General features: G+C 43.8%; 1 protein-coding gene across 29 annotated transcripts in view; it reads left to right on the top strand.

Annotated features, from left to right (window-relative positions):
• Nucleotides 1-22,843, top strand: part of DTNA (dystrobrevin alpha) — a 217,152-nt gene that overhangs the window by 84,767 nt on the left and 109,542 nt on the right. Inside the window, exon 1 of one of the 29 annotated variants that reach the window (XM_068671744.1) lies at nt 7,878-7,944. The exons of the other annotated variants lie outside the window; for them this stretch is intronic. The gene's annotated coding sequence lies outside the window, so the exon portion shown is untranslated. Of the gene's footprint in view, nt 1-7,877; nt 7,945-22,843 lie in introns of those variants that run through there. 29 annotated transcript variants of the gene reach the window in all.

Here is a 22,843-nt window from a genome sequence, read left to right as displayed (position 1 = left end):
GAGAAGGGGTACGGAGCTGGTGAAGGGCCTGGAGCACAAGTCCTGTGAGGAGCGGCTGAGGGAACTGGGGGTGTTTAGTCTGGAGAAGAGGAGGCTCAGGGGAGACCTTACTGCTCTCTGCAACTACCTGCAAGGAAGGTGTGGGGAGATGGGGGTCGGCTTCTTCTCACAGATAACTAGTGATAGGATTAGAGGCAATGGCCTCAAGTTGTGCCAGGGGAGGTTTAGGTTGGACATGAAGAGACATTTCTTCTCAGAAAGAGCAGTCAGGCATTGAAATAGTTTGCCCAGAAAGGTGGTCGAGCCACCACCTAGTCACCTAGAGGTCTTCAAGAAATGTGTAGATATGGTGCTTAGGGACATGGCTTAATGGCAGACTTGGCAGTGCTAGGCTAGAGGTTGGCCCAGATGATTTCAGAGGCGCTTTCCAACCTGAATGATCCTGTAATTCTGTGCTGCTGCTGCCTCTAGCAACCATGCAGGGGAGAGGGTAGGCACGGGAAAGGGTCCTCCAGGTGAGCTGAACAGACAGCTGTGAAGCCATTTGTCCATTTTAGATGTGGAAATTGGGTTGTTGCAGTAATTCTGAAGTCCCTTTCAGGCTTCATGTCTGAAGCTTGCTACAGACTTTCCCTGAGGAGGCTGGGAGCCCCCGTTGGACCACACGAGCAAATCCTAGCCAGAAAGCAGTGCTATGTCCCATGCAACTCCACACATAAAGGCGTCTAAGTGAGAGAAGTCATGGATATTATGGATGAGGTCCCAATGTGCAAACCTGGAGCTCTTTGGACATTGGCATGCACAGTAATTAATTGCACAGCCAGATAGAGGGGTTTTGATGTCCATTTGCCCACTTCATTTTAATCACATTTTCTTTAAAGGTTTCTCTAGAAAGGCTTTTACACTTATCACAATACTATTCCTCATACTTGTTGTTCATCCTAATAGCAAACACAGTAATACTAACACATTATTGTAATTGGTGCTGATGCTGCCCTATTTAACATCACTTCTTTCTGAGTACCATTAGATTTGCTGAATCCATCTGTTTTTACTTTTGTTGAATTTAAAAAAAGACACATTAACATGTTTTCAAAGAGACAGAGAGAGGGGGAAACCACTACATCCCAGTGCATTAATTTAAAAAAATGCAAATAGGCCTATAAATGAAAATCAAGAGGGTTTTTTTTGTTTGTTTGTTTGTGTTGTGGGGTGGGGTTTTTTTGATAGTTGCATCTCTGTCAGTGCAAGATTTATTGGTTTCCAGTCCTCCCAAGGCTTATGAATATGCTTAATTGGGCTCACTGGATTCAAAAGTGGTGTTCCTTGTGCTGTGAGGAGCAGGGGCACAGGAGCTGGTTCCTGTAAGCCTTCACATCACCAGCTCTGGATTCCCCTGAACAGGGGCACCATGACATCAGGCAATGGGTCTGTTCAGGGATACCTTCTTTCCTAGAGGTGATGCAGGATGCTTTGAAGACAGAGTGTATGCAGTGTGCCCACTTGAAGTCAACCAGATGATACCTGTGCACAATATGAGGTCTAAATGACAGAAGCTTAGGGCTGGTACAGAGGGATGTAGATGCACCCGGCTTGTCCACAATGCATGCAGAGACCAGACTGCCTTGGCCAGCACTAGCAACACGGTGGTGGGGCAGGTGACAATCTGTGCTCCAGGGTTTCTCTAAGGTCCATGCCTGAGTGTGGGTTTGGATCCATTCAATAATTCTGGGAGGGATGAGATCCTGCGAGCTTAGCTCTTCTCCCTGGAGGAATTTCTTCTCTGTGAGGGTGGTGAGGCACTGGCACAGGCTGCCCAGAGAAGCTGTGGGTGCCCCATCCCTGGAGGTGTTCAAGGCCAGGCTGGATGGGGCTTTGGGCAGCCTGGTCTGGTGGGAGGTGTCCCTGCCTATGGCAGGGGTGTTGGACTGGATGGTCTTTAAGGTCCCGTCCAACCCAAACCATTTTGTGATGCTATGCTAAACACACAGGGAAATGGCTGGCTCCATGCAAGTAATGAAGAGACTGAAGTATCTCAGATACCTTATTGCCTCCAACTGATCTTCCAAACATATTAAGGCAAGGTGCTAAAAAACACAGAAGCCTATTGGCAAAGCACTATAAGTGACAGTGTTTGAGGTAAGATAATAAAGCAATACATGAAATTGCAGCAAAATTTCCCTCATTTTCTCTCTTCAAAAATGTAGATGGGCCATGAAGTATAATCAAATATTAAAGTTAAAAATAGTTTCAGTTACTGCTGTTCCCTTAATCTCTTGTCCATATTTTTATTTCAATATTACTTTTATTCTATTCCAAGTTTCCCTTTCTTTTGCTATTGCATTGAAAAGCGACACAAACAGAAGTGCAAAGTGCTGCTCAAACCATTTAGAAAACAACAACAAAAAATCAGGAATTATTTATTTATAGAATTGTTTTATTTGAAATCATTTTAAGTATCACATAATTATAGCACATTTGAAAGTCACAGAAGCGTTCTTTTTAAAAAAAAGAAAGGTTGATTATATCTTTTAAGGGCTGTTCATAGAAGTACTGCAGTTCTTTATAGTAAGGAGCACAGTCAAACAGAGCCCCGTGCAGATTACGGTTGCTCAAGGGCAAAATAACTTTGATAGTGTTCATGCTGTTGCACCCCACAGCAGAAAGCACACGCTGTCGAGCAGCAGGGTAACGCTGCAGCAAGCTTGAGAAGACATATATAAGAGCAGGTAGGTAGGAATTTGCTCTCGTTGCCATGGTGTTCGGACCCTGTTTACTTCACTTATCGGCCGCGTCTGATTCTTTGCGTTTCTTCTGGAAACCTGCAGCCCTAACCTGCAGCCAGATTCAGCCCAAGATAGGCAGTCTGGCCCCAGTAGCCTGTGGACAAAACATTTACTGATTTATTTATTTAGTTTTATGACATTCAGGAAAATCCCCAGACATGAAGCATGTGCTCATGGAGCCAAGCACCCACCTTCTCAGGGCCAGGCTCTGCCTCCAGGATCCCTGCACAAGTGGGTGCTGCGAGGAGGATGCTGCCACTGCCACTTTCCTCTGTCTGACGTGTAGGGCACGCTTCCCCTGATGTCCTCAATCAAACTTCAATGACAAGTGACAGACTTACGCATATCAGTTTTAGCTTTTCAGCTAGTAACATCAAGGTACTATTTTCAGTGACTTTAGCTCTGTTCCAGTGGCATTATCACCAGTAAACTGCTGTCGTTAAAAGGTTGTTGGTGTACCTTTCGTATTTTGAGACTAAAATATCCTTGTCCCCCTCTGGCTGACTGGTTAAGTCACACTACAGTGCCCCTACTTGTTAATTTTCTCATGAAAGGCTCAAATCCTAGGGTTAATTAAAGCATGGAATAAGTATCTAGGGAGGCATATATAAATGCTAACAGGATTCGTATCCATATCTACAGAGAAAAACATCACCATGTATAGTTCATGCTAAGCTAAGGACAGAAAATCCTTAGATCTTCTACAAGGCATAATTTTATATATTTTGTGGCAGCTGTAGCCTTAAAAAAATAAATAAGAAACCCCCGCAAGATTTGATAACGATGATACGTAAATCTATCCCTAATAATCGCAGGGATTAAGCACTGCAGAAGATTGCATAAAGCTGTGTATTTACAGGAATCTTAATACCCGTTCCTATCAGAGGGACCTGCATCAAGGGTCGGAGGCGAGGAAGGCTGCTGTGTCGGACTGCAGCTGCAGGGGAAATTGGAGCGATGGGAATTACTGACTGATAGCATAATCTGGCCAGGTCAGGATGTTGCGAGCAAGAACTTCATGATCCCTTAGGATGGGCGATCAGAAGTATCGTTTGGCCTCTTGCCTACAAGCCCCCAGAGCATCGGCTGGTGCTCACCATCAGCCCCAGTACCAGCATCAACAGAGGGCAGGGTGCCACATCCCAGCCCTATACTGATTTTGCCCTCTTTGATCTATGGCATTTTCCTGGGGGGAAATAAACGGGTGAAGTGATGCTAGAGCTTCTGAAGGGAACTCTCATTGCTGGGCTCTTTGGACCACTCTGGAATAAGGGGATTCTGCTGAGGATCTCTCCAGCCCCCAGCTTGCATGAATTGTGCTCCGTGCTCCTGTGACTGAGCTTTTAACATTTCTAAAGAGGGTAGAGTTTGCCTGCACGAAGCAGAGCCTTAGGTGATGCACTGATACCATCTGCTTTGTGCACCCAACTTGGATGCGGTTCAGAGGACAGCGCTGGGAGCAGAAATTCCCCGCAACTTCACCGCAGAGAGGCAGATGTCCCTACGTGGGCAATTCAGGTCGTTCGTGTCAGATTCCTAAAATAGCAGCTAGGCAAATTCAAATCGTCTGCTAGCGTCACCGAGTCCACTGCTTGCATCTATCTGTCTTGAAGGCGATTTATCACCTCCCTGCTGAAGGAAGCTTCTGGCCTGTGCAGGGCCAGAAACATCCACGGGGCTTTCAGGTGGCTGGGCTGGCTTAGCCCAGAGGGGTTTTGAGGCAGTTTAAGCTGTGTCCTTTGTGGGAACGTGCTAAAAGCTGAGCGAGGCAATGGGTTTTGAATAAAACGCTCTCTGCTGGAGCACAGAAGTGACGGTAGTGGAAGGGAACCTAATTGCTACTTTATTTGTAGATGTTTTTTTAAAATGCGTCCCTTTGAGAAACATTGCTAAAAGCCTGTTGCACATTCATGCCCTGGCTTAGGAAGCACTTGAAGTGCCCCTGTGCCATGTAGTCATGGTCCAGGGGGGCAAGTGCTTGTTGCAGTGCAGGTTCACAGGGCTCTCGCTGGCCACGTGCTCCATGGAGATGTTTCTGCATTGCATTTCCACAGCACTGGCCTCAAGCTTTATTAATTTGCAAAGAGCACCAGGGCTTTATTAACTTACAAAGGGCTCTGGACTAATTTGCAAAGGGCACCAGGGTCAGCTCTGGTCCGTGCCAGTCCAAGGCTAGGCTCTACAAAGCCATCTATCAGGATGTCTCTGCCCCCTTACCCCTGCTCCAGCTTGCAGGGCTCCTGGTGCTTGCAAGATCCTACGGATCTTGTAGGAGCCAGGCTTTGCATTCATTTGGCATGGCTGGGGCATTGTAGAAGGGAGAGAGCCCTCAGGAAAGCTTGAAATGGATCGGTAGCATTTCTGATGAGCAAGTGCTTTGATGGCAAAGTGGCCGTTCATCTCAGAAGCCCAAACGTGCTGGATGAGGTCCCCATAAGGCAGTCCCTGGCCAGAGGGCACGTAACGAAAGGCAGGGTCACCTTCCCGTGAGTACGTTTGGCATGGGTTCGGTCTCGCCCTGTGTTTCCCAGGGAGTGGGAACTATTTCCCATTAACCAACTGTTCCAGGACAGTAAGCACACCACCCGCAAGCCCCCGCCGGCCCTTCGCATACAAAGGTAACCCTCACCTGCAGGCTGCTTCCCACCTTCCTGAGGAGCACGTCCCGGGTCTCACCTCTGTTCAAACACAAAAGGGTTCAGCGCCGTTCCCCAGTACCAACAAGCACAATTTGTGCAACTGGCTTGCTTTTCCTGCAGGTGCCCTGAAGCTTGCTGCAAACCCCAAGGGTGAAGGAGAGCTGGGCTTGGGGGGCAGCACAGCAGAAGGGATAAACTCTGTTCAGGCATTAAACCGTGAGCGCCACAGGAGTCGGCTTTTTGCCTTGGGGCAGCCGAGCAGGCATGAATTATTGAAATGATGGCTCTGGTAATCTTTGTGCTGTCAGCCCTGCGACAGGCAGCTAGCAGGGGCTGTCCTGCCGAGTAGGAAAGCCCTCTGCTCAGGTAAGGGGGAAGCTGAGCTGGGCTTCCCGTGTGCGGCTTCAGCTCCTCATTCATTGCTTTTAAAACGTGTGTCTTCCTTCAGCAGTCCATTAGGGGCCCCTGGTAGACTTTTTCCCCTTCCTTTTCTTTGTGTGTATTTATATAGGTGTATTTTGGTCTACACACAGGTAGAGCCAAGTCATTAACAGCACACAGGGAAAACAGTACCTTTAGGAGACGTGCACAGAAGGTTTCCCTGCCTCTTGGCTTTCGGTTTTTGTTTTTGTTTTCCAATTTTTTTGTGCGTAAAGCGCTTATCACGGGGTTTGCAAACAGCTATGTAACAACCGAGACTGGATCACATTACGCAGCTTTAGGAAGCGTTTTATGGCCCATTCTCCTGATAGCGAGAATTTGGGGGAAGAAAATTCATTGTGTGCTAACAATTACAGAGATACGAGTTGTGTAATTGTAGAAATTGTTCTGAGGAGAATCCTCTTGCGCCATGTGTTTTGTCCCTCCATCCAGAATGTCAGACAGAATTTCACAAATGAATAAATAAATACCTACTTCAAGGCAAAATAAGACTCCAGAGCCTGCATTGCTGTTTTCCATCTTCAGAGGTCTCATAGGACAGCTGTGGCTCTGAACATCTTCAAAACGGCGGATCTGTAAACTCTGAAGCCAGCCTTCACTGGCTTTTACAAAAATAGGATAAAAATATCGTGAAATAACCTGGACAGAGTTTGGCTATAATCATAATGCAGCAAGAGAATTAATTACTAGGGTTTTATTTTTATCTTTATTTTGGATTCTTAACAGGGTAGGTCAGGACCCATGACAGCAGTAGCTGGTTTCTCTGCATCTTTTGTCCTATTCATACGAGTGGAAATCTGAAGTTTTGATGATTTGGTTGCAGAAATACATTTTTACTTAGGATGTTTTTGGAGCAATGATATCTGTCACACCTTGACTAACCTTTTTATCTTGGAGACATTATGAAGTTATTTCGACTCAAAATGCCCAGCGGGTTTGGGGGAAGGCTCGTTGCTGGGAAAACCCCAGGAGAAGCACTTCTGAAAATACCGGCACAGTTACTGTGACATGGATCAGGTCGCTGTCAGCTCAGCCACTGCTCCTGAAGAAGCTTCCTGCAGGGGAGAGGCCTGGCTCCTCCGCCCTTCAATCCTTGTCTGCCTGCTGAAACTGCTGGGGGAAGCCCACCCTGCTCTCCGCAGCAAGACTTTGTTCTCAAAGGTTCAGTTGCAGGGTGATAATTCATGTATTCCAGTACACTTCCCAAGGTAGGCTTTGAGTGATAATATTATACCCTCGCAGCAGTGCAGGAATTCATTTGAAGCTGGAGAGCATCGATGTTTAACTCCAGAAACTCTGCTGTGGTTAGTGCTCATGTTTAATGCAGGAGGGCAGCGCTAATAATGATAGTTTAGCATTTTCCAGATACATACAATCCTGTTCCTCAAGCACACAGTTTTGTAAAACCTTTCCAGGCCAAGGAGGTGGAAGTGCATGCCTGCTTTGTTTCTGAACCCGGGGTGTGTCGCCTGTACTGATCATGCAGCTGTACCGCTGCATTTCTGCCCGCCGAGCACAATCCTGTGCTTGCATTTCCTATGGCAGTAGTGACCTAAATTTTGGAGCCAGTGAATGGCAGGAGCAGAAAAATAACAATCGGCTGTTTAAGGGATCAGTGATGATTTCATACCTATTAACTCATTTGTTCTCTTGAAAACGAAACCCAAATCCCCTGAAGTAAAATGCAGAGTTTAATCGTGCCTTTCTTTTTAGTCTTCTTCACTGCTTAGCTCTCAGAGGCGGCACGAGTCTGTCTGGATGGGGTTGGCTGCATGACCCTAACTATCTCTGGGTGGATGGACAGAAGAAAAAAAAAAAAACACCCTACAGCCCCTCCCCAAAACTTTTTGTCAGTCTTTTCTGTCGCAGCAGCTGGATTCATCGCTGCCAAGGCGACACACCACATGATGAGGTGCAGTAGGTTGCTCGGTGGAGCACGAGGGGAAATGAGAGAGCACAGCGCCCTGCTGAAGGCACAGGTGGCTCTGGAGCTGCTGCTGCAGAGCTGGGCAAGGTCAACGGCTCGGGTCTCCGGCACATGTTGTGCTCAGAGAAAGGAGCGAGGGCGGCAGAAGCAGGTAAGCATCGATTAACCCGCAGTCTCACCTTGCTCCCTGCAGCAGCAGAACTTCCCAGAGAGTTTTCTCTTAGTTTTTCCAAGTTGTGGGAAGTTACTTTGTTCGTGCGGCAATGTGAGTATGCTGACAGGTGTTTAGACTGTCTGAGAGATTCTCTCACTGCAGAGAAGCAAATCTTAGAGTTCAGGAGGCAGGTGCCTTCAAATCAATGCAGAAGTGTTTGGAGATTTCTGCTCTTCCGTCAGCTTTGCTTTGAGGTATTGGACAAATTTTGTGTTTGTTATTATCTACACAATGGTTTGGAACATCTCTCATCAGTCAGGCATTTTGTATCAATACCTTTATCTACTTAGGCATTTTTTTATCAATACTTTTTAAGATTTTGCTATCTTTAGTATTTATTAACATTTCTTCCTTCCCGATCAGTGACATCAGTGCCTCCGAGTCTTTGGAAACGAATTGCTGTGCAATTTCCTCCTTCAGACTTTATGCTGCCTCCTTAAGTCTGTAGCTTTTGTAGTGCCATTAACCAAACTTCAGTGCACTTGTAAGGACGTGAAAGTGGAAACTGTGCCACAGTATATTCTGTTTTTCACCCTGTTAACTGTTCATTTGCATACAGGTAAATAGTAATAATTACCTTCAGCATTGGATTTATCTGTTTGTTCAGACCCATATCAAATTCAAACAAGATTTATCCTCCCATGTTCTCTATTCCTGTATTCCTTTTTCTTTTCTTTCTTCTTTTTTATTTTTCACATAACCAGGTTAAATGGGACAGGCTTTCAGGTAGCACCCATTAGGTGAAGGAAAACAGCTATACTGTGGAAAGGGAATAGCTGAGGGACAAAAGCGGTACTAAGGAGGGTGGACAAACTGTCCGAAGTTCAAGTTAGACAGTTCAGTACTTTTCCAGCTTCCCATGAGGGGTTTCCAACATTTTGAATGCTTTCTGTTACTTAGAAACTGTTTCGTTCTGACCATTGGGCTCCTCTTTGCTTCACCTCTTTGCTCTTCTCTCGACAGACTCAGGGGTGGTGAAGAGCCTCAACCTTTGCTCCTTCGATGGTTCTGCTTGTACAGATAATAGAAGAGTCTGAGGCACACTGCCCTAATCTAGGTAGCTTTAGTGCTTTTTTAGGGGCAGTGGTGGGGCTTAAGAGTCATTGACTCCCAGGTTCTGTCAGAAAGCACAGGCTGCACACATGTGCGTGAAGCTGCTCCACATCAAAGGCTCAAAGTATTTCATGATAGAGGGATATAAAAAGCAAGGAAAGGGTGGCCTGGCTCTCCACTTTCACATGAGGCATAACAAGGGAGTGCAAACGTGCAGTGTTTCTCCATGGCTCCGAGTACAAGCTTTCACGCAACCTTTCTGTTCCCCCAGATGTTCACCTCCCTGGCAGCCCAGTGCTTAAAGCCCTCGTTCTCACTGCGGGCAAACTGGAAGCATTGCTGTGGAAGCTGCTGAAGGTCAGCCTGCCCCTCCTGCTCGCCCCTGCCAGTGGCAAGCAGCAGCAACCTGAGTTATGGTGTAACTAAAACGAGTCTGAGTGGCAGGCAACTTTGCCACAAGCAAAGACAACGTGTGCTTCATGCCATGCTGTAGGGAGTAAGCGGTCAGAGCCCAGAGTTTATGTAATTAGCTGATTTTATCGGGGGTGGAGAAAGAAGCAGCCAACCCTGCCCGTCAGCTTACGGGAGAGAAACTTGGGAAAGTGCAAAACTGAGCAGTCTGTTTGTAAGCCCAGAAGGAAACAGGTTTACAAGGAGTTGAATCGGGATTCTCGAAAATGAGCATTTGATAGGGGTGGAACTCTTTGAAGGGGAAGATTAACCGTGTGGGGAAAAAGTCAAGCAAAGTAGGACTGTGGTTTAGCTCTGATTCCGCCAGTTCAAGCAGAGCAAGGAAAATTCTGATCTAATTATCCAAGCAGTCAAAGAAGCTTAATCTCTCTAGATTTAGGGACCTTGTTCAATTTGGTGAATGAGGAATCTAATTGAAACACCCAGGAGCTGATTATCACTAATACAGCACATCCTTTGTGGCCCAAAGCATAAAGCGTCAGGGGAGCAGCTGCTTCATCACATAGTATCACTAACACACTCATCCAGCTGACTGTCACAGAGATGCACTAGATGTGATTTTGTCCAGGGGATTCAAAAATTAAGGAATTTAGATGAGAGGAGATAAAGCACCCTCTAATAAGTAGTTCCCTCTCCATTTCATTTATCTTTGAGCTTTTGTTGTGATAGCTTATCACGGGGGAGGGTGACAAGGAAGCAAGAGTCTTAGTTAGGGATGTCATTATTAAACAACAGCAAACAAGGTAAAAAAGTTTGTGTGTGTGCAGTCTTCTTTTCTAGAGCAGCAAAAAGGTGAAAGATTTCATAAATATGGGTATGGATGTAAACAGAAGGAGCACGAGCACTGTCAGAAAAAGCTTCCTAGGCCAAATCAGGTGTTCCTTTGTGGGGACAATACTAGTTCCTTTTTCTTGGACAATACTTGACTGCAGTTGTTCCTAAAAATGGCCATCATTGTTTTGAAAAGTAGTCATGATTTGGTGAAGAAGACTATTTTCAAGTCCCTTTTTGTCCATTTTTAGGAACTGTAATTACATACCAACCTTCCCCCTTGACTTTTGTTCCAGTTGCTCTCTACTGTCTCATTAATCCTACTGATTCTTGTATAAAGCTTTCTGGAGGGACACTGTCTTATTTGCCTACAGCCCATACAAGGTATTAACATCCAGTGCTAACTGGAACCTCTGAAAGATGCAGTAAAACCAATAATAATTCTTTATAACATAAAGGTGCCTCTTATACATGGACTGATTGAGAAAGACTCCAAAGACTGCTTAAATGTCCTCCTGAACCTACCGTCAGAATAATTTCATTACATGGTTTTGTTATTTGGATTTTACCCATAGAAAACTCAAAATTCACTAATAATATCAACAAGGTTATTAGAGAGATCTTATCTGCCTGGTCCTACTGATTAAAATTACATGATTTGCTAATGTAGTCAACTTTTTACTAGTCTTGGATTCATGGAAAACAGTGGAAAAGTCAAACTGACTCCACTGGAAAGAAAAAAATTAATCCATTGGATTGACACAACTGCATCAGCCTCTGAGAAGAAATCTGGAGTCTTGATTTCTCAGAATCAAAACAGACACAAAATTTTAAGGCTAGTTACTATGATGTGTGTATGTGTTGTATGCAAATAATAATGCAGGCCAAATTCTAATAAAGAACAAGTCGCAGTGACTAATTGATGCAGGAATATGTGTACCAGGAGGAGCAGGCCAGTCCCTCACTCAACTGTCAGATGGCTGAGATATTTTTCTAGGGATAAATATGTACAAGGAGGATTACAGCAACAGATGCTTACTTTAAGAGCTCGAGCTCCACATCCAAATGTTCATCTGGCTCAAGTCAAAATGGGCAAAAGCATTTCCAAAAGGAGGGCAAATATCTCCTGAGCCACATCTCAGATCAGGAGTGGGTGGACTGACAGCAGTCCGGGGTATCTTCTTTACATGCAGGACTTTTGCTTTTGGGACCAGTTATTTCCAGAAGGTACGGCTACTTTAAAGTGTTCGATACGGAGAATTAAAGAAATCTATTCCCTGGAAAGAAATTCGCTGTGAAATCATCACAGGAGCCATTGATTCAGTTCTTCATGGAGCACAAGCGCTTGTGGCATCGGGATATTTATCTTGGATGTCAGCACAGCTAGCTCCAATACCCATTTCAGTTTTAAGGGTGTGCTGGAACAGAGCAAAACAAACATACCCAACAACTTGCAGAAAACGAGTCTTTCTGACTGCTGTGCCACTGAGTGAGTGAGGCAGTGTTGTATACAAATGGCTCAGGGATAGGTGTAAAGCCACCAGCTGGCCATCAAGCTGCCTATAATTCTTCCTCCCAGGCACTTGACTTCAGTACTGCTGAAGTCCCACTGCTCATAGATCATGAGTCAATGCTACAGGCCAGTCACGAGATTTCAAACCTTCTCTTTGCCTGAGTCTTTCTGACTTGTTTCATGTTCTTTTCTGCAACCATGAACCTTGGCGGACTACACTGTGGAGCAGAAAGAGATGGTTAGCCCCCTGATTCCAGCCGCATGGTCTCTACAGAAAAAATGCCAAATGCTGTTAGAGTCAGAGATGAGAACTTCTCCTGACAGAGAATGTCAAACACTGTGCTAAGGAAAAGCTCCTCTCTGTGATTCTACTACCTCCTCCGTCAGCTTCAGGCTATTATAAGTTAGTAGTTAATCTACATCAAGACTCCTTCCTTCCTTCCCGTCCCATGTAATGCAACCCTCGTATGCATGCTTTTGTGTGTACACACGGACACTTAAAATAAATCATGTATCATCGTATGTCATTGGACACAAATTACTGGATTTGGAATGAATTACTTTAGTTTTCATGGCTTACAAAAACAAGCAAACAAAAAAAGACTGAAGAAAGTATTAAATGCCGCAAGCTATTTTATTAAAGACAAGTGACATAGTATCACATTAGGTCAGGGTGAGTGAAACAGGACCAAACTGTAAGTCTCCCCTTCCTTTTACTGCACTGCTAGCCTACTAATTGTGTCAAATTATGTGCTGATCTGAGATGATGAAGAGATTCTCCTGCCTCTGAGGCTGAACGTCCCAATCTTGTTGTGAGTTGCAACCTAACGCCGGGTTGAAAGTAACGGGATTTACAGGGCTGAGAGGCACAGTGCCACCTACCTACTAACTGTAATTAAGTATGTATTTCTTATACATTTATGTCATGAGGTGAAAACTAAAAGCCTGCTCACTCTCTTTAGCTATGGATATTTTTGTGTGGAATGCTGCTTAGAATTTAAAGTGGCAGATTAGACTTTCAAGCACCCTTTGACAACCACAGTGAAGCTGTGGGTGCACTGAGGAATGCTAATACTGGAAAAATAGGAACATCTTGATTGTTAATTCTGCTGAGGTTAGCAGAGCAAAGCAGAAAAAGAAGGGTTTTTTCCTTTTCATAACCCCTAGGCTTCATAAATGCATCACACTTCCTTATTGTCAATTTGCTCGGGAAATCACTGCTGACATCTCACCTACAAATCTATTATCATTCCAGTCAGGCCATCTTTCACGTATATTGAAGATCTCTTGGATTTTTACCAGCTTTAAATTGTATTGAAAGCAAGCAGATGAACATTAAATTAAAAGGTTAATTGAAACTGAAATACTGTGCTGGCACAGCTGATTTGTTTCAGTTAAAATGTTTATTAGCTTAATTGAATATTTACAGAACCAAGACATACAAAAAAAAAGTTGTGCATGTGTTTCCACACACAAAAGAATTAATGTACCTGTATTCCGAAGATAAATAGCCATTAATATTCCTTAAAAACAATAGTCAATGAGAGGATATTACCAAAACAAGGAAAGTTTTTTCTGAACCCCAAAGCCAAATTTTTTATGGTTTCTGTCAGTCGCCACTGAGGACACTGAAGTTTTCAAAGGTGACAAGATAAAGAGCTTACAAAATACAAAATGTGTTGAACATATGGTTGGTTCAGCAAATATTCATAAGGTCTTCTGCCTGGCAGAAAACAACCAGCTCTGTGAATCTTTTGTTGCCTTTGAGGTCTTTTCTGAGACTGGACGGCAAAGATCCTCGTAAGAAAGAGTTATTAGAGAAGCATGCTGGCTTTCTCTTTTTTTTTTTTTTTTTTTTTTTCTGATTCAAGAGTGGTCAGGCTGTACAGGTGGAAGGAAAAGGAAACCAATTCATTCCTGCTTTCCTGGAAGAAACCAGTTTTCATGTTAGTTGGCTTTTCTAGGGTGCCTCATTTAACAGCACTGTGGTAATTATTAATCTTTAGCAAGTAACCAATGGGTTAGACCTCATTGGCTTTATAGCATTTAAAGCTCTGTTCAGATTTTACTAGGTATTTTGCCCACTATAACATCTGCCTCACTTATGGGGATTCAGGAACAGTATCGTACCAAAACCACCAGCCTGTGATAAGTAGGAAGGGGGCTTTTAACCCCAAATGATTTTGTGAGCTTATTCATCCTGCTGGCTGCACTGCAAGAGAGGAGACAGGAGGCAGATGGAGAGAAAGGTCCGGATGCCTCCTGTTTTGCTTGAAGTGTGACTAGAGATGATATTGATCCTCTTTTGTAAGCCTTTCTTTGTTTCCTTTGTGCAGGGCACGCATGGCTCTCACATCAGCTGTCACCCAGCAGAGAATAGGTACCCAAATGCTTCCCTGGTGCACTGCTTCAAACTGGTGTGGTTTACGAGTAGGCTGACCTCAAATACCTGCTATTCAGGTTTTATCCATGAGTCTGGTGTGTTTATCACATGTTGGAAATATACCTTTGAACCTGAAAACTGTGTGCAAAGGTAAAATTCAGTGACTTCAGTGGGCTTTGAAGAAAATTCCAACACCTCAGTGTGAAGGGCATCAAGAGGAACCCTTAAGGTCCATGCTGTTCATTGCTTTTCTTACACCTTCTGTATGTTTACTGTCCTGCTGTGTCTGCCTTGTTGCTCTTTTCTCTCACCCATCAGTCCCATTCCTCCTTCTTCACCCCTTCCCCCATCCTCACTACATGTACACAATTTTTTGCCTCCGTTGCTCTATTCCTTGCAGCCGACTCACATTTTCTAATAGCCAGATGCTCTTCCTTCACATCTGCCCTTTAACACCTATGCAAGGAATCTCTTCTCCTAATAATCATCCCTGCTCCTTTTCATTCCCTTTAATGATTTCCATATGTCGTGTCTTCTTGTCATGTCTTCCTTGATGTCACGTTTTCCTGTGCTCGTGGAGCACTGGTTACATGCATGATGAATGGATGCTGATTGTTTTCGACATTCTAGCTGCAATTATTTTTACACTCTGTGGAGGGTCCATCACTGATGTCATTCAGTGATATTAATTGGACTTCACCCACACTGCCTCATATCTTTGCTTTTTGTCTGATAAAGCAACCTACTCAATGTCCTACGTGTCTTAGTGAAGCAAGGCATTGCCAGAGCCCAGCAGTTACCTGTAGTCACTTAGAGGAAAAGTGCTGAAAGAGAGCTTTTCCTCTGTAGACCTTTTCCATAATGAAACCCATGTCACTCCTGAAGAGCAGCTGCTCTCAGGAGAGGCTGTGAGCAAAGCGTGTTCCTTAACCCACCTGCCTCTGCCTCTAGTTCACCTGGCTGCCCTGTGTGCACCGCTGGGTTACTTCAGGGTATCGCCTTCTCCAGGTGTCCCCACTGGGGTACAAGCAAGTTTTGAGCTGTCAGCAGCATGGGGCCTTCCACCCAGATCTGGAAGGTGACCTCTGGAGGTGCCAGGGGCTGTGGCACCAGGTCTGGGTTGTCAAGAGAGCAGCCTCAGGAAGGCTGCCAAAGGGCATGACACAGGGTAGAGGCATACCCTAAAAACATCTAAATTGCAAAGTCATTTATTTCTGCAGCATCTTTGTGTGCTTCCAGGGAAGCTCATTCCTAGGTAGGGAGCAGAGTGAGGTAATGTGAGAGAGGAAACAAATCCAGTCTCTGCACTGTGAACACTGAACACTGATCTTTGGAAAGGAAAATCAACGCACAAGTGAGCAAAGGTGATGGTGGGGTATCACAGAGACATGGACTACCTGCTTGTAACAGGAGAAGCCTTTCATAGCTACACCAGGCAGAAGGAGATGAAGCCAGCTTCTGTCGTGCCATCTTTTTCTTGTTGCTGCACCTCACTGCTGTGTCTCCTTTTCAGGGTGATTTTATTGCAGTGATATATTGAATGCGGAAAAGTAGTGTAATCCTGAGCCGTGATTAGAAGCTGCAGAAGGAGGGTGTTTTAAGCCAGCCATTAGTAAGGAGTTCTCCCAGTTGGCAAAGTAAAAGTCTGTAAATCACATAAATAAGCTGAAAGACTAAAAGCAGAATTAAATAATTATTCATTTGGGGTCAGGTTTTGATTTTTTAAGAGCCTGCGCGTAATTATGCTGGTTTTAAGGCAGGGCTGGCTACAATAGGAAAGCTTGTGCCTTGAAACCAGAGCAAAGCAGTCAGGCACAGTCCCACAAGCCAGAGCACCACCAGCTCACACTTGCTCTGGGGCCGTCTCGTTGCAGGCTTGGGTAAGTGCAACTGCCTCCTGCCAGTCTTCCAGCAGTCACGAAACAATTTATAATGGAGTCTTTCACCTCCATTTACTCATAAGTGATTTAAACCTCTTGACGTTGTAGGAGCCTTATTTTTTGTAAGGCAGAGAAAGTGTCAGGTAAGTGCAGAAATAGATCTTGCAGGTCGGAAATACGTTTTGTATTGCAGAATATCATAGGCCCCTAAATCTGGGGCAAAGAAAGACAGTTCAGAATTTAGCCAGGCCATTCTGTTCCCCTTTGTTTCTCTAAAACTGAGGAGATACAGAGTTTAATCAACAGTGCACCACTGCAAGTAGTATTACTATCACATGAGAATATAGGTGATCGTCCCCCTGTACTCTGCTCTGGTGAGGCCGCACCTCAAGTGCTGTGTTCAGCTTTGGGCCCCTCACTACAAGAAGGACATTGAGGCCCTGGAGCATGTCCAGAGAAAGGCTGTGAAGCTGGTGAAGGGCCTGGAGCACAAGTCCTATGAGGAGCAGCTGAGGGAACTGGGAGTGTTTAGTCTGGAGAAGAGGAGGCTCGGGGGAGACCTTACTGCTCTCTGCAGCTACCTGAAAGGAAGCTGTGGGGAGCTGGGGGTCAGCCTCTTCTCACAGGTAACCAGTGATGGGACAAGAGGGAATGGCCTCAAGTTGTGCCAGTGGAGGTTCAGGTTGGAAATGAGGAGACATTTCTTCTCAGAAGAGCAGCCAGGCGCTGGGACGGGTTGCCCAGGGAGGTGGTGGAGTCACCGTCCCTGGGGGTGTTCAAGGAGAGGTTGGATGTGGTGCTTACAGACATGGTTTAGTGGGTGACATTGGTGGTAGGGGGATGGTTGGACCAGACGATATTGGAAGTCTTTTTCTACCTTAATGATTCTATGACTGTATGTCTTTATATTTCTCATCTTGAGTTAACTCTCAAGCCCAGACATAAATATTGAGCAGTTGTATCTACTGGAAGGAGAAAATAAAAACTTGAAATCCCAGTTCTGAAGCTGTGGTCAGGACTTTTGGCAAAGTGACACCAGGGCTGTAAGTGCATTCTACCTGTGAGTACAGTGATCCATGTTCCTGTCTACTACGGCTGGTCAGGCACAGACAGAGAGGTCCCACCGGTGTGCTGGAGACAGAATAGCACATGGCCCTGCTGCCTGGAGCATCTTCCATCTGTCTTTCGAAGCTGGCCGTAAAGGGCAGGACTGTGTGAACTGTTGCTAATTAGAGTCCTGGCCCTTTAAATTCTTTTTGTGTCAGATGAAAAATTGGTGTGTGAGAATACCTGCAGGCCAAGAAGAACATTTTAAGTGGTTGTGCCTGCATTTTAAAATAACTTCTCCTCCCCACCCCGTGATTTGTTGCATAAAAATAGCCAATATTTTAAGCCTGTCTCCCTTCTGGGAGTATCCCAGTCTATCTCCATACCTTTGCATCCTCTCTCTTATATATTCACTGTTTAGTAGATACACTTTTCCTATCAAAATTCTGGAGAGCTAAGGGATAGGTTATTTTCATTGGAATCAGTGACTGAAATTATTACATCAAGGTCACTCGGTTAATTTCCTATCTTTGTAAAACAACATATAATTTTAAATCCAGAATTATCTGAAGTGGATAAAGGTGTGGAGAAATGATCTGCTATGATGATGCATAATATCTCCCAGCAGTGGGTATTCCACATCTGCCACTTAAGGGGGGAACAAGATTTTGTCGTTTGTAACAAATACCACCTTTTTCATGGAGAATCTTACAATAATTAAAGAACAGAAGGGACTGCCAATCCACACACTGCAGTAACTCATTGTTTATCAGTTGTTATTTTTGATGTTGCTGTTTTGTTGTCTTGACTCTCTCTTGATTGTGATCTGTTCGTGCTACAATTTAACCTTGCAGCATTCTAATTTTAACACCACAACACTACAAAAAATACAAACATGCTAGACTCTGATTTCAGAAGATGATGTTTATTTTCATTGCCCAGCTTGGTTCCGGAGGGAGAACAAGCACTCTTCCTTTTGTGAAAGGCAGACACCTAATGGACATCTTTAAATATTTCCAGTAATAGAGATGTCCTAAATCACAGGTTACTTTTGTAAACGTAAGCCATTATAGCTAAAATTAAACATGGGTAAAATCCTGACAAAACTGAATTCATTGTCATTGAAGTCAATGAAAACCATTCTATTGGTTTAAGTGGAACTGGGATTAAATCCTGTATTTATATAGAAGATGAAGAAGGATGAAGAGCTCTTAGTTTTTTTCACACACAGATACGTGTGCACTTTCTGTTCCTTTTTCTGCTATAAATGTACTGTGCTGGGAAAGAGCCACTTAAAGTTCACAACCTTTACGAAAGATGTCATGCCAATAGCAGAGAAGCATTAAGAAGTGAAGGACAAGCATGGACATATGCATCAGCCAGTGCTTTTTGTTCCAAAAAGACAGGGCATTTCACCTGCAGAAAAAAAAAAAAAAAAAAAAAAAAAAAAAACACAACTCCACATAGATTTCAACAGGCTTCACCTGCCATGCTTAAATTGAGAAATTTCAATCATATTTACTGAAGCTTTCACATTCGGTGCAAGACATTTTCCATAAAATGTTATGCAGGCTACATTTGCAAAAATATATTGTTAGAGCAGCTTGAAACAATGTACTGGATACCCACTCTGCAGCAAGCTAAGCCATAGCAATGTTCATTACAAAAGGCTATTCACTTTTGAACATGTCTGTTTGCACAGACAGATGTCAGCTCCACCCTTTCCCCATGTGGCAGAAATCCGAAGAGCAGAAAGCTTTGCCAGGTCTGGCTTGTTCCAGGTGTTTAACCTGAGAAGGATTGCCTGTGGGCCTGCAAGCAATGAAACAATCACGCATTTTACAATGGTCGTCCTTAAGTAAGAAGCATGGGTTGTACCAAGGTGCCATGTTTTCAAAATAAAATTTGCAGGGTTTGTTCCAGCCAAGATAAATTTGCCACAATATTTTGCTCGAGTGCTCATGGAAACCCTGGCCAGGAGTCCTCAAGCACAAGTCTCCCCAGGTGTGTGCTGTTTCTTGTTCTAGGGCAAACTTTGGCCCAGCCCCTGAAAAAAAAAAAAAAAAAAAAAAAAAAAACTTGATTTTTAAGAGCAATTACCCATGCAATTACCTACCCAGAACACACACAGTTTACTGAGAAAAAAAAAGAAATAATGGACGATTTTCTTTTTTAAAGCCACCCTCTGAAACGGATGAGAAGTGTCAATTACAGTTCCTCTCTTTCCAGAGCAGTATTTTTTCCCCAGAAGTATCAGCATAAACAGATGCATATAGCGAAGTTCAGAGTTGTTGCAGATACATCCAGGACTTCAAGAACAAGTGAAAAAGCTTGGTACCTGGACAGAGGCAGTCCAGATGCTGTGTCTTCCCTGGAAGGACAGGAAATCTGGATAGAAATCTTTTTCATATATAGGGATATAGCAGAAAAGATTATTCTGAGTAGCTGTGGCCCGCAGGAAGCCTAAGAGGCTTAATTTTAAAAGGTTTTCCATCCTGTATACATTCAGGTGTTGCCTGTTTTGCAGTCAGTGTTCACATTACTAGGGAAACAAATATAAAACAAGCTGGCTTTTATCCTGATATAATCAAATGTGTGCAGATGTGATCTCTGTTTGCTCAGTATGCATAAGGAGAATGAGAACCAGGGAAAGGAGCAAATAAAGAGTTGCTTTCTCTCTCTTTTTTTTTTTTTTTGGTACAGAAAAAAAAGTTGTTTGTACAGAAGAAATACAGACTTTGTGTGATACATTATTTATTTTTTTTGATAAAAAATGAGTGGCAGGATGGAGAGGGTTGCTGCTTACCTGAGAGAGCTGTTTGGTGTGGTTTGTCCTTTTGTCAAAGTAAGAAGCTGGGCAGGCAGCATGATAGTATTTGTTCTCTGAAACAATGTTGTTAGAGGGAAGTATTAGCTTTAATCCATATGTGAGTGGTTTTTCTCTGCCTACAAAAACTGTAAGAGGGAGGCAGATTCGTTTTTTGGACACTTGAGAGTACTGCATTTGTTTTTTCCTAATCCTTTGCTATATCAACAACTGAATAGGCAAGACAAAGATTGTAGGATGAACATTTTTGATCCTAGCAAACATATGATTCAAGCCTGATGAGCTGCTTTTTAAAACATGTTTGTATATTAAAGGTGAAGGGAAAGCATATGAACTTAGTGAGTGTTGGATTTGGTGCTCAGCATTCTTCCTCCTCGGAGCAGCTCACATAAAACTGTTCCAGGATCTGAGTTTTCGGCAGTGTTGAAGTGTTCGATTGGTGTCATTAACTATTGCTGGCAGCTGCAGCAACTTCCAGGTGTGTAAAATTGTTGACTCTCCAAGTCTTTTTTTAAGTGCACTAGTTCATCATTTTAAAGGTTTTACAAATTAATAATCTTGCAATATTTTTAGTGATTTCTAGTCTTTCCCTCTAAGACAGTGACAGATTATAAGTCAGTAAAATTTCAGCAGGTCTTTCAGAAGAAAATTTAGCTGTTTTTGTCTCAACCTTGAGTATTTTTCTTATCTAGCTAACAAGATTTTCGAAAGATGTATTGGTTTTCTTCCTTGTATCAGATCTTAGATGAAAAAAAACATTTGAAGAGATCCCATTTTGTGTGTGTGTGTGTGCACCTTCGTTATTTTGACCTTATTAATGCCAGGGGTTGTTTATAGCCCTGTGACTGCTATGTTCAAAACCTTCGCAGGCAGACTGACTCTATCAAAAACTTCATGTTTCTAAGGCTTCCAGGGTCACTGCTACTTTGGAGGAGGATCTGCTCCACCCTGCTCTCTTCTGGACCCTTCGGGACTTCTGCCCTGAGAAGACCTCCTCGTGTAGGCATCTCATACAACTGGCAGTGCTTACCTCCAAAAGTGTTGCTCTGTAGTACCTAAATCTCTGTACCACCTAAATCTCTGTGATGTTGTGCAGAAAAAAAATGCAGTTGATGATAATACTTTAAATAGCCTGTTGCAGTGAAGAATGAGTGGCACTTGACACAAACGAATGGTCCTGGCACTGGGAATTGCCAGTGGAAATCTTCTCGGTACATCTCAGCTGAAGAGAAATGAGATGTACACAATGAACACCATCAAAAAGCCTTTTTTTTTTCTTTAAACAAATACTTCAACACTTTATAGCATCTAAGTCTGTTCCAGACAAAGATATTTGCCTTCTCTGCCTGCTATATGAATATAATTGAGTGGTAAAATTGTAAATAATTTTGAAAGTAAGATAAAATTATGAGTAACTGGAGAAAAAGCCTCTCTGTCTTTTTAAATTTCCCTTTCTAACTCATTTGTGTTGTAAAACCACGCTTCCACGGGCTTGCTTAGAACCAGGCCTGCAGCTAAATATTTACCCAATAGATTTTGTTAAATCTGTTTCAGTGCCTCTGGAAATGAATTCACACCTCTAATTCCTAAGTACCCTTTGCCTCTGGGCATATGTAGTGAAAAGCGGGTATTAGAAGAGCTGAAATAGAGTTGAGATAACTGATAACCTGAGTAAATAGGTAAGGGGTAGAGAAGACAGCACCATCCTTTGTTTCTCCAGGGTTTGGAAATGGAACTTTTTGAGGTGAAAAGCTGAGCTGGGCTTGGGTGTTTCAGGTCCTTCAGATGGTGCTTGAAGGATATTTTGATCTGAATGTTGTCGGGCTCCCTGTGGCTCCCAGGTCCCCTCCAGCCCTTCCCAAGCTGGTTGTCTGGGGAGAAAGCAATGACCGTGAGGAGGTGCCACCAGCCCTGCAGCAGTGGGAGAGGTGAGGAGGAAAATTTCCCACTTCGGTGGGAAATCAGCAGTGGCACATAGGGATAGCCCACACAGCTGGGCATGAAGGACACCGTCTTCTTGGAAGTGTCTTGGTCAGGGGACAATGAAAAGCCCTGGTCAGCTCAGACGGCCTCTTCAAGGCCCTCAGTCCTGCAACAGTATCTCTTCATATCCTGGACATTATCTCTTGATAATGCTTTGTGATGGCAGAGCAAGGCTCACCATTGCTTCGATAAGCAGTGGGGTAGAGACCCAACAGACAGGTTTGCTTTTCCCTTTTCTGCAGGAAGGAGCAGCTTCCTAACAACACTCGTCCGTACTCTTAGTCACCTTGTGTGACTTTAATGCACTTTACTGATGTGTAGTTTGTTGCATCATTGTCTTCTTTCTCATAGGTTAAAAGGAAAGTTTGGTGATTCTTCAGTCCTTTTAATGTTTCAGCCTTTGGAGTTGGTTCAGTACAAGGAAAAGATCAGCCCAGCATCCAAAATCCAGCTATGCCGTTCACTCGCCTCCTTTCCTCTCCATTTACACTGCTGGCTGAGGCAAGAATAAAGTGTTTGGCTGCTGCTGGGCAGCCTGCTGTAGGACATCACAACTTGATGACACAACACAGAGGAGGTCTGAGAGGCAGAAATCAGTAGAGGCAAAGTGAATGGTTTGAGAGAGGTGTGACAAAAGAAAGGTAACAGTGAAAGCAGAAAAAGCAATGAGGGAATATGATGTGACTGAAGAACTAGCCTTATATTAAAGGCTGCGTGTCTAAGAAACTAAAATATGAAATATGTAAGAAGAAAAAATGTATATACACCTGGGGGATGGATGATGATCCTCTGCTAATGAAACTCCACTACCTGCTATTTTATACCATCTGATGATCTGGCCCAGAAACACTTACAGAGCCTCCATTGCACCTCATTGGAAGTGCAGGGTTTGGCCTACAACATATGTG

This window comes from Anas acuta, chromosome 2 (genome assembly GCF_963932015.1).
Source record: "Anas acuta chromosome 2, bAnaAcu1.1, whole genome shotgun sequence".
Lineage (NCBI taxonomy): Eukaryota > Metazoa > Chordata > Aves > Anseriformes > Anatidae > Anas > Anas acuta.
This window is presented reverse-complemented; position numbering and strand designations above follow the sequence as displayed.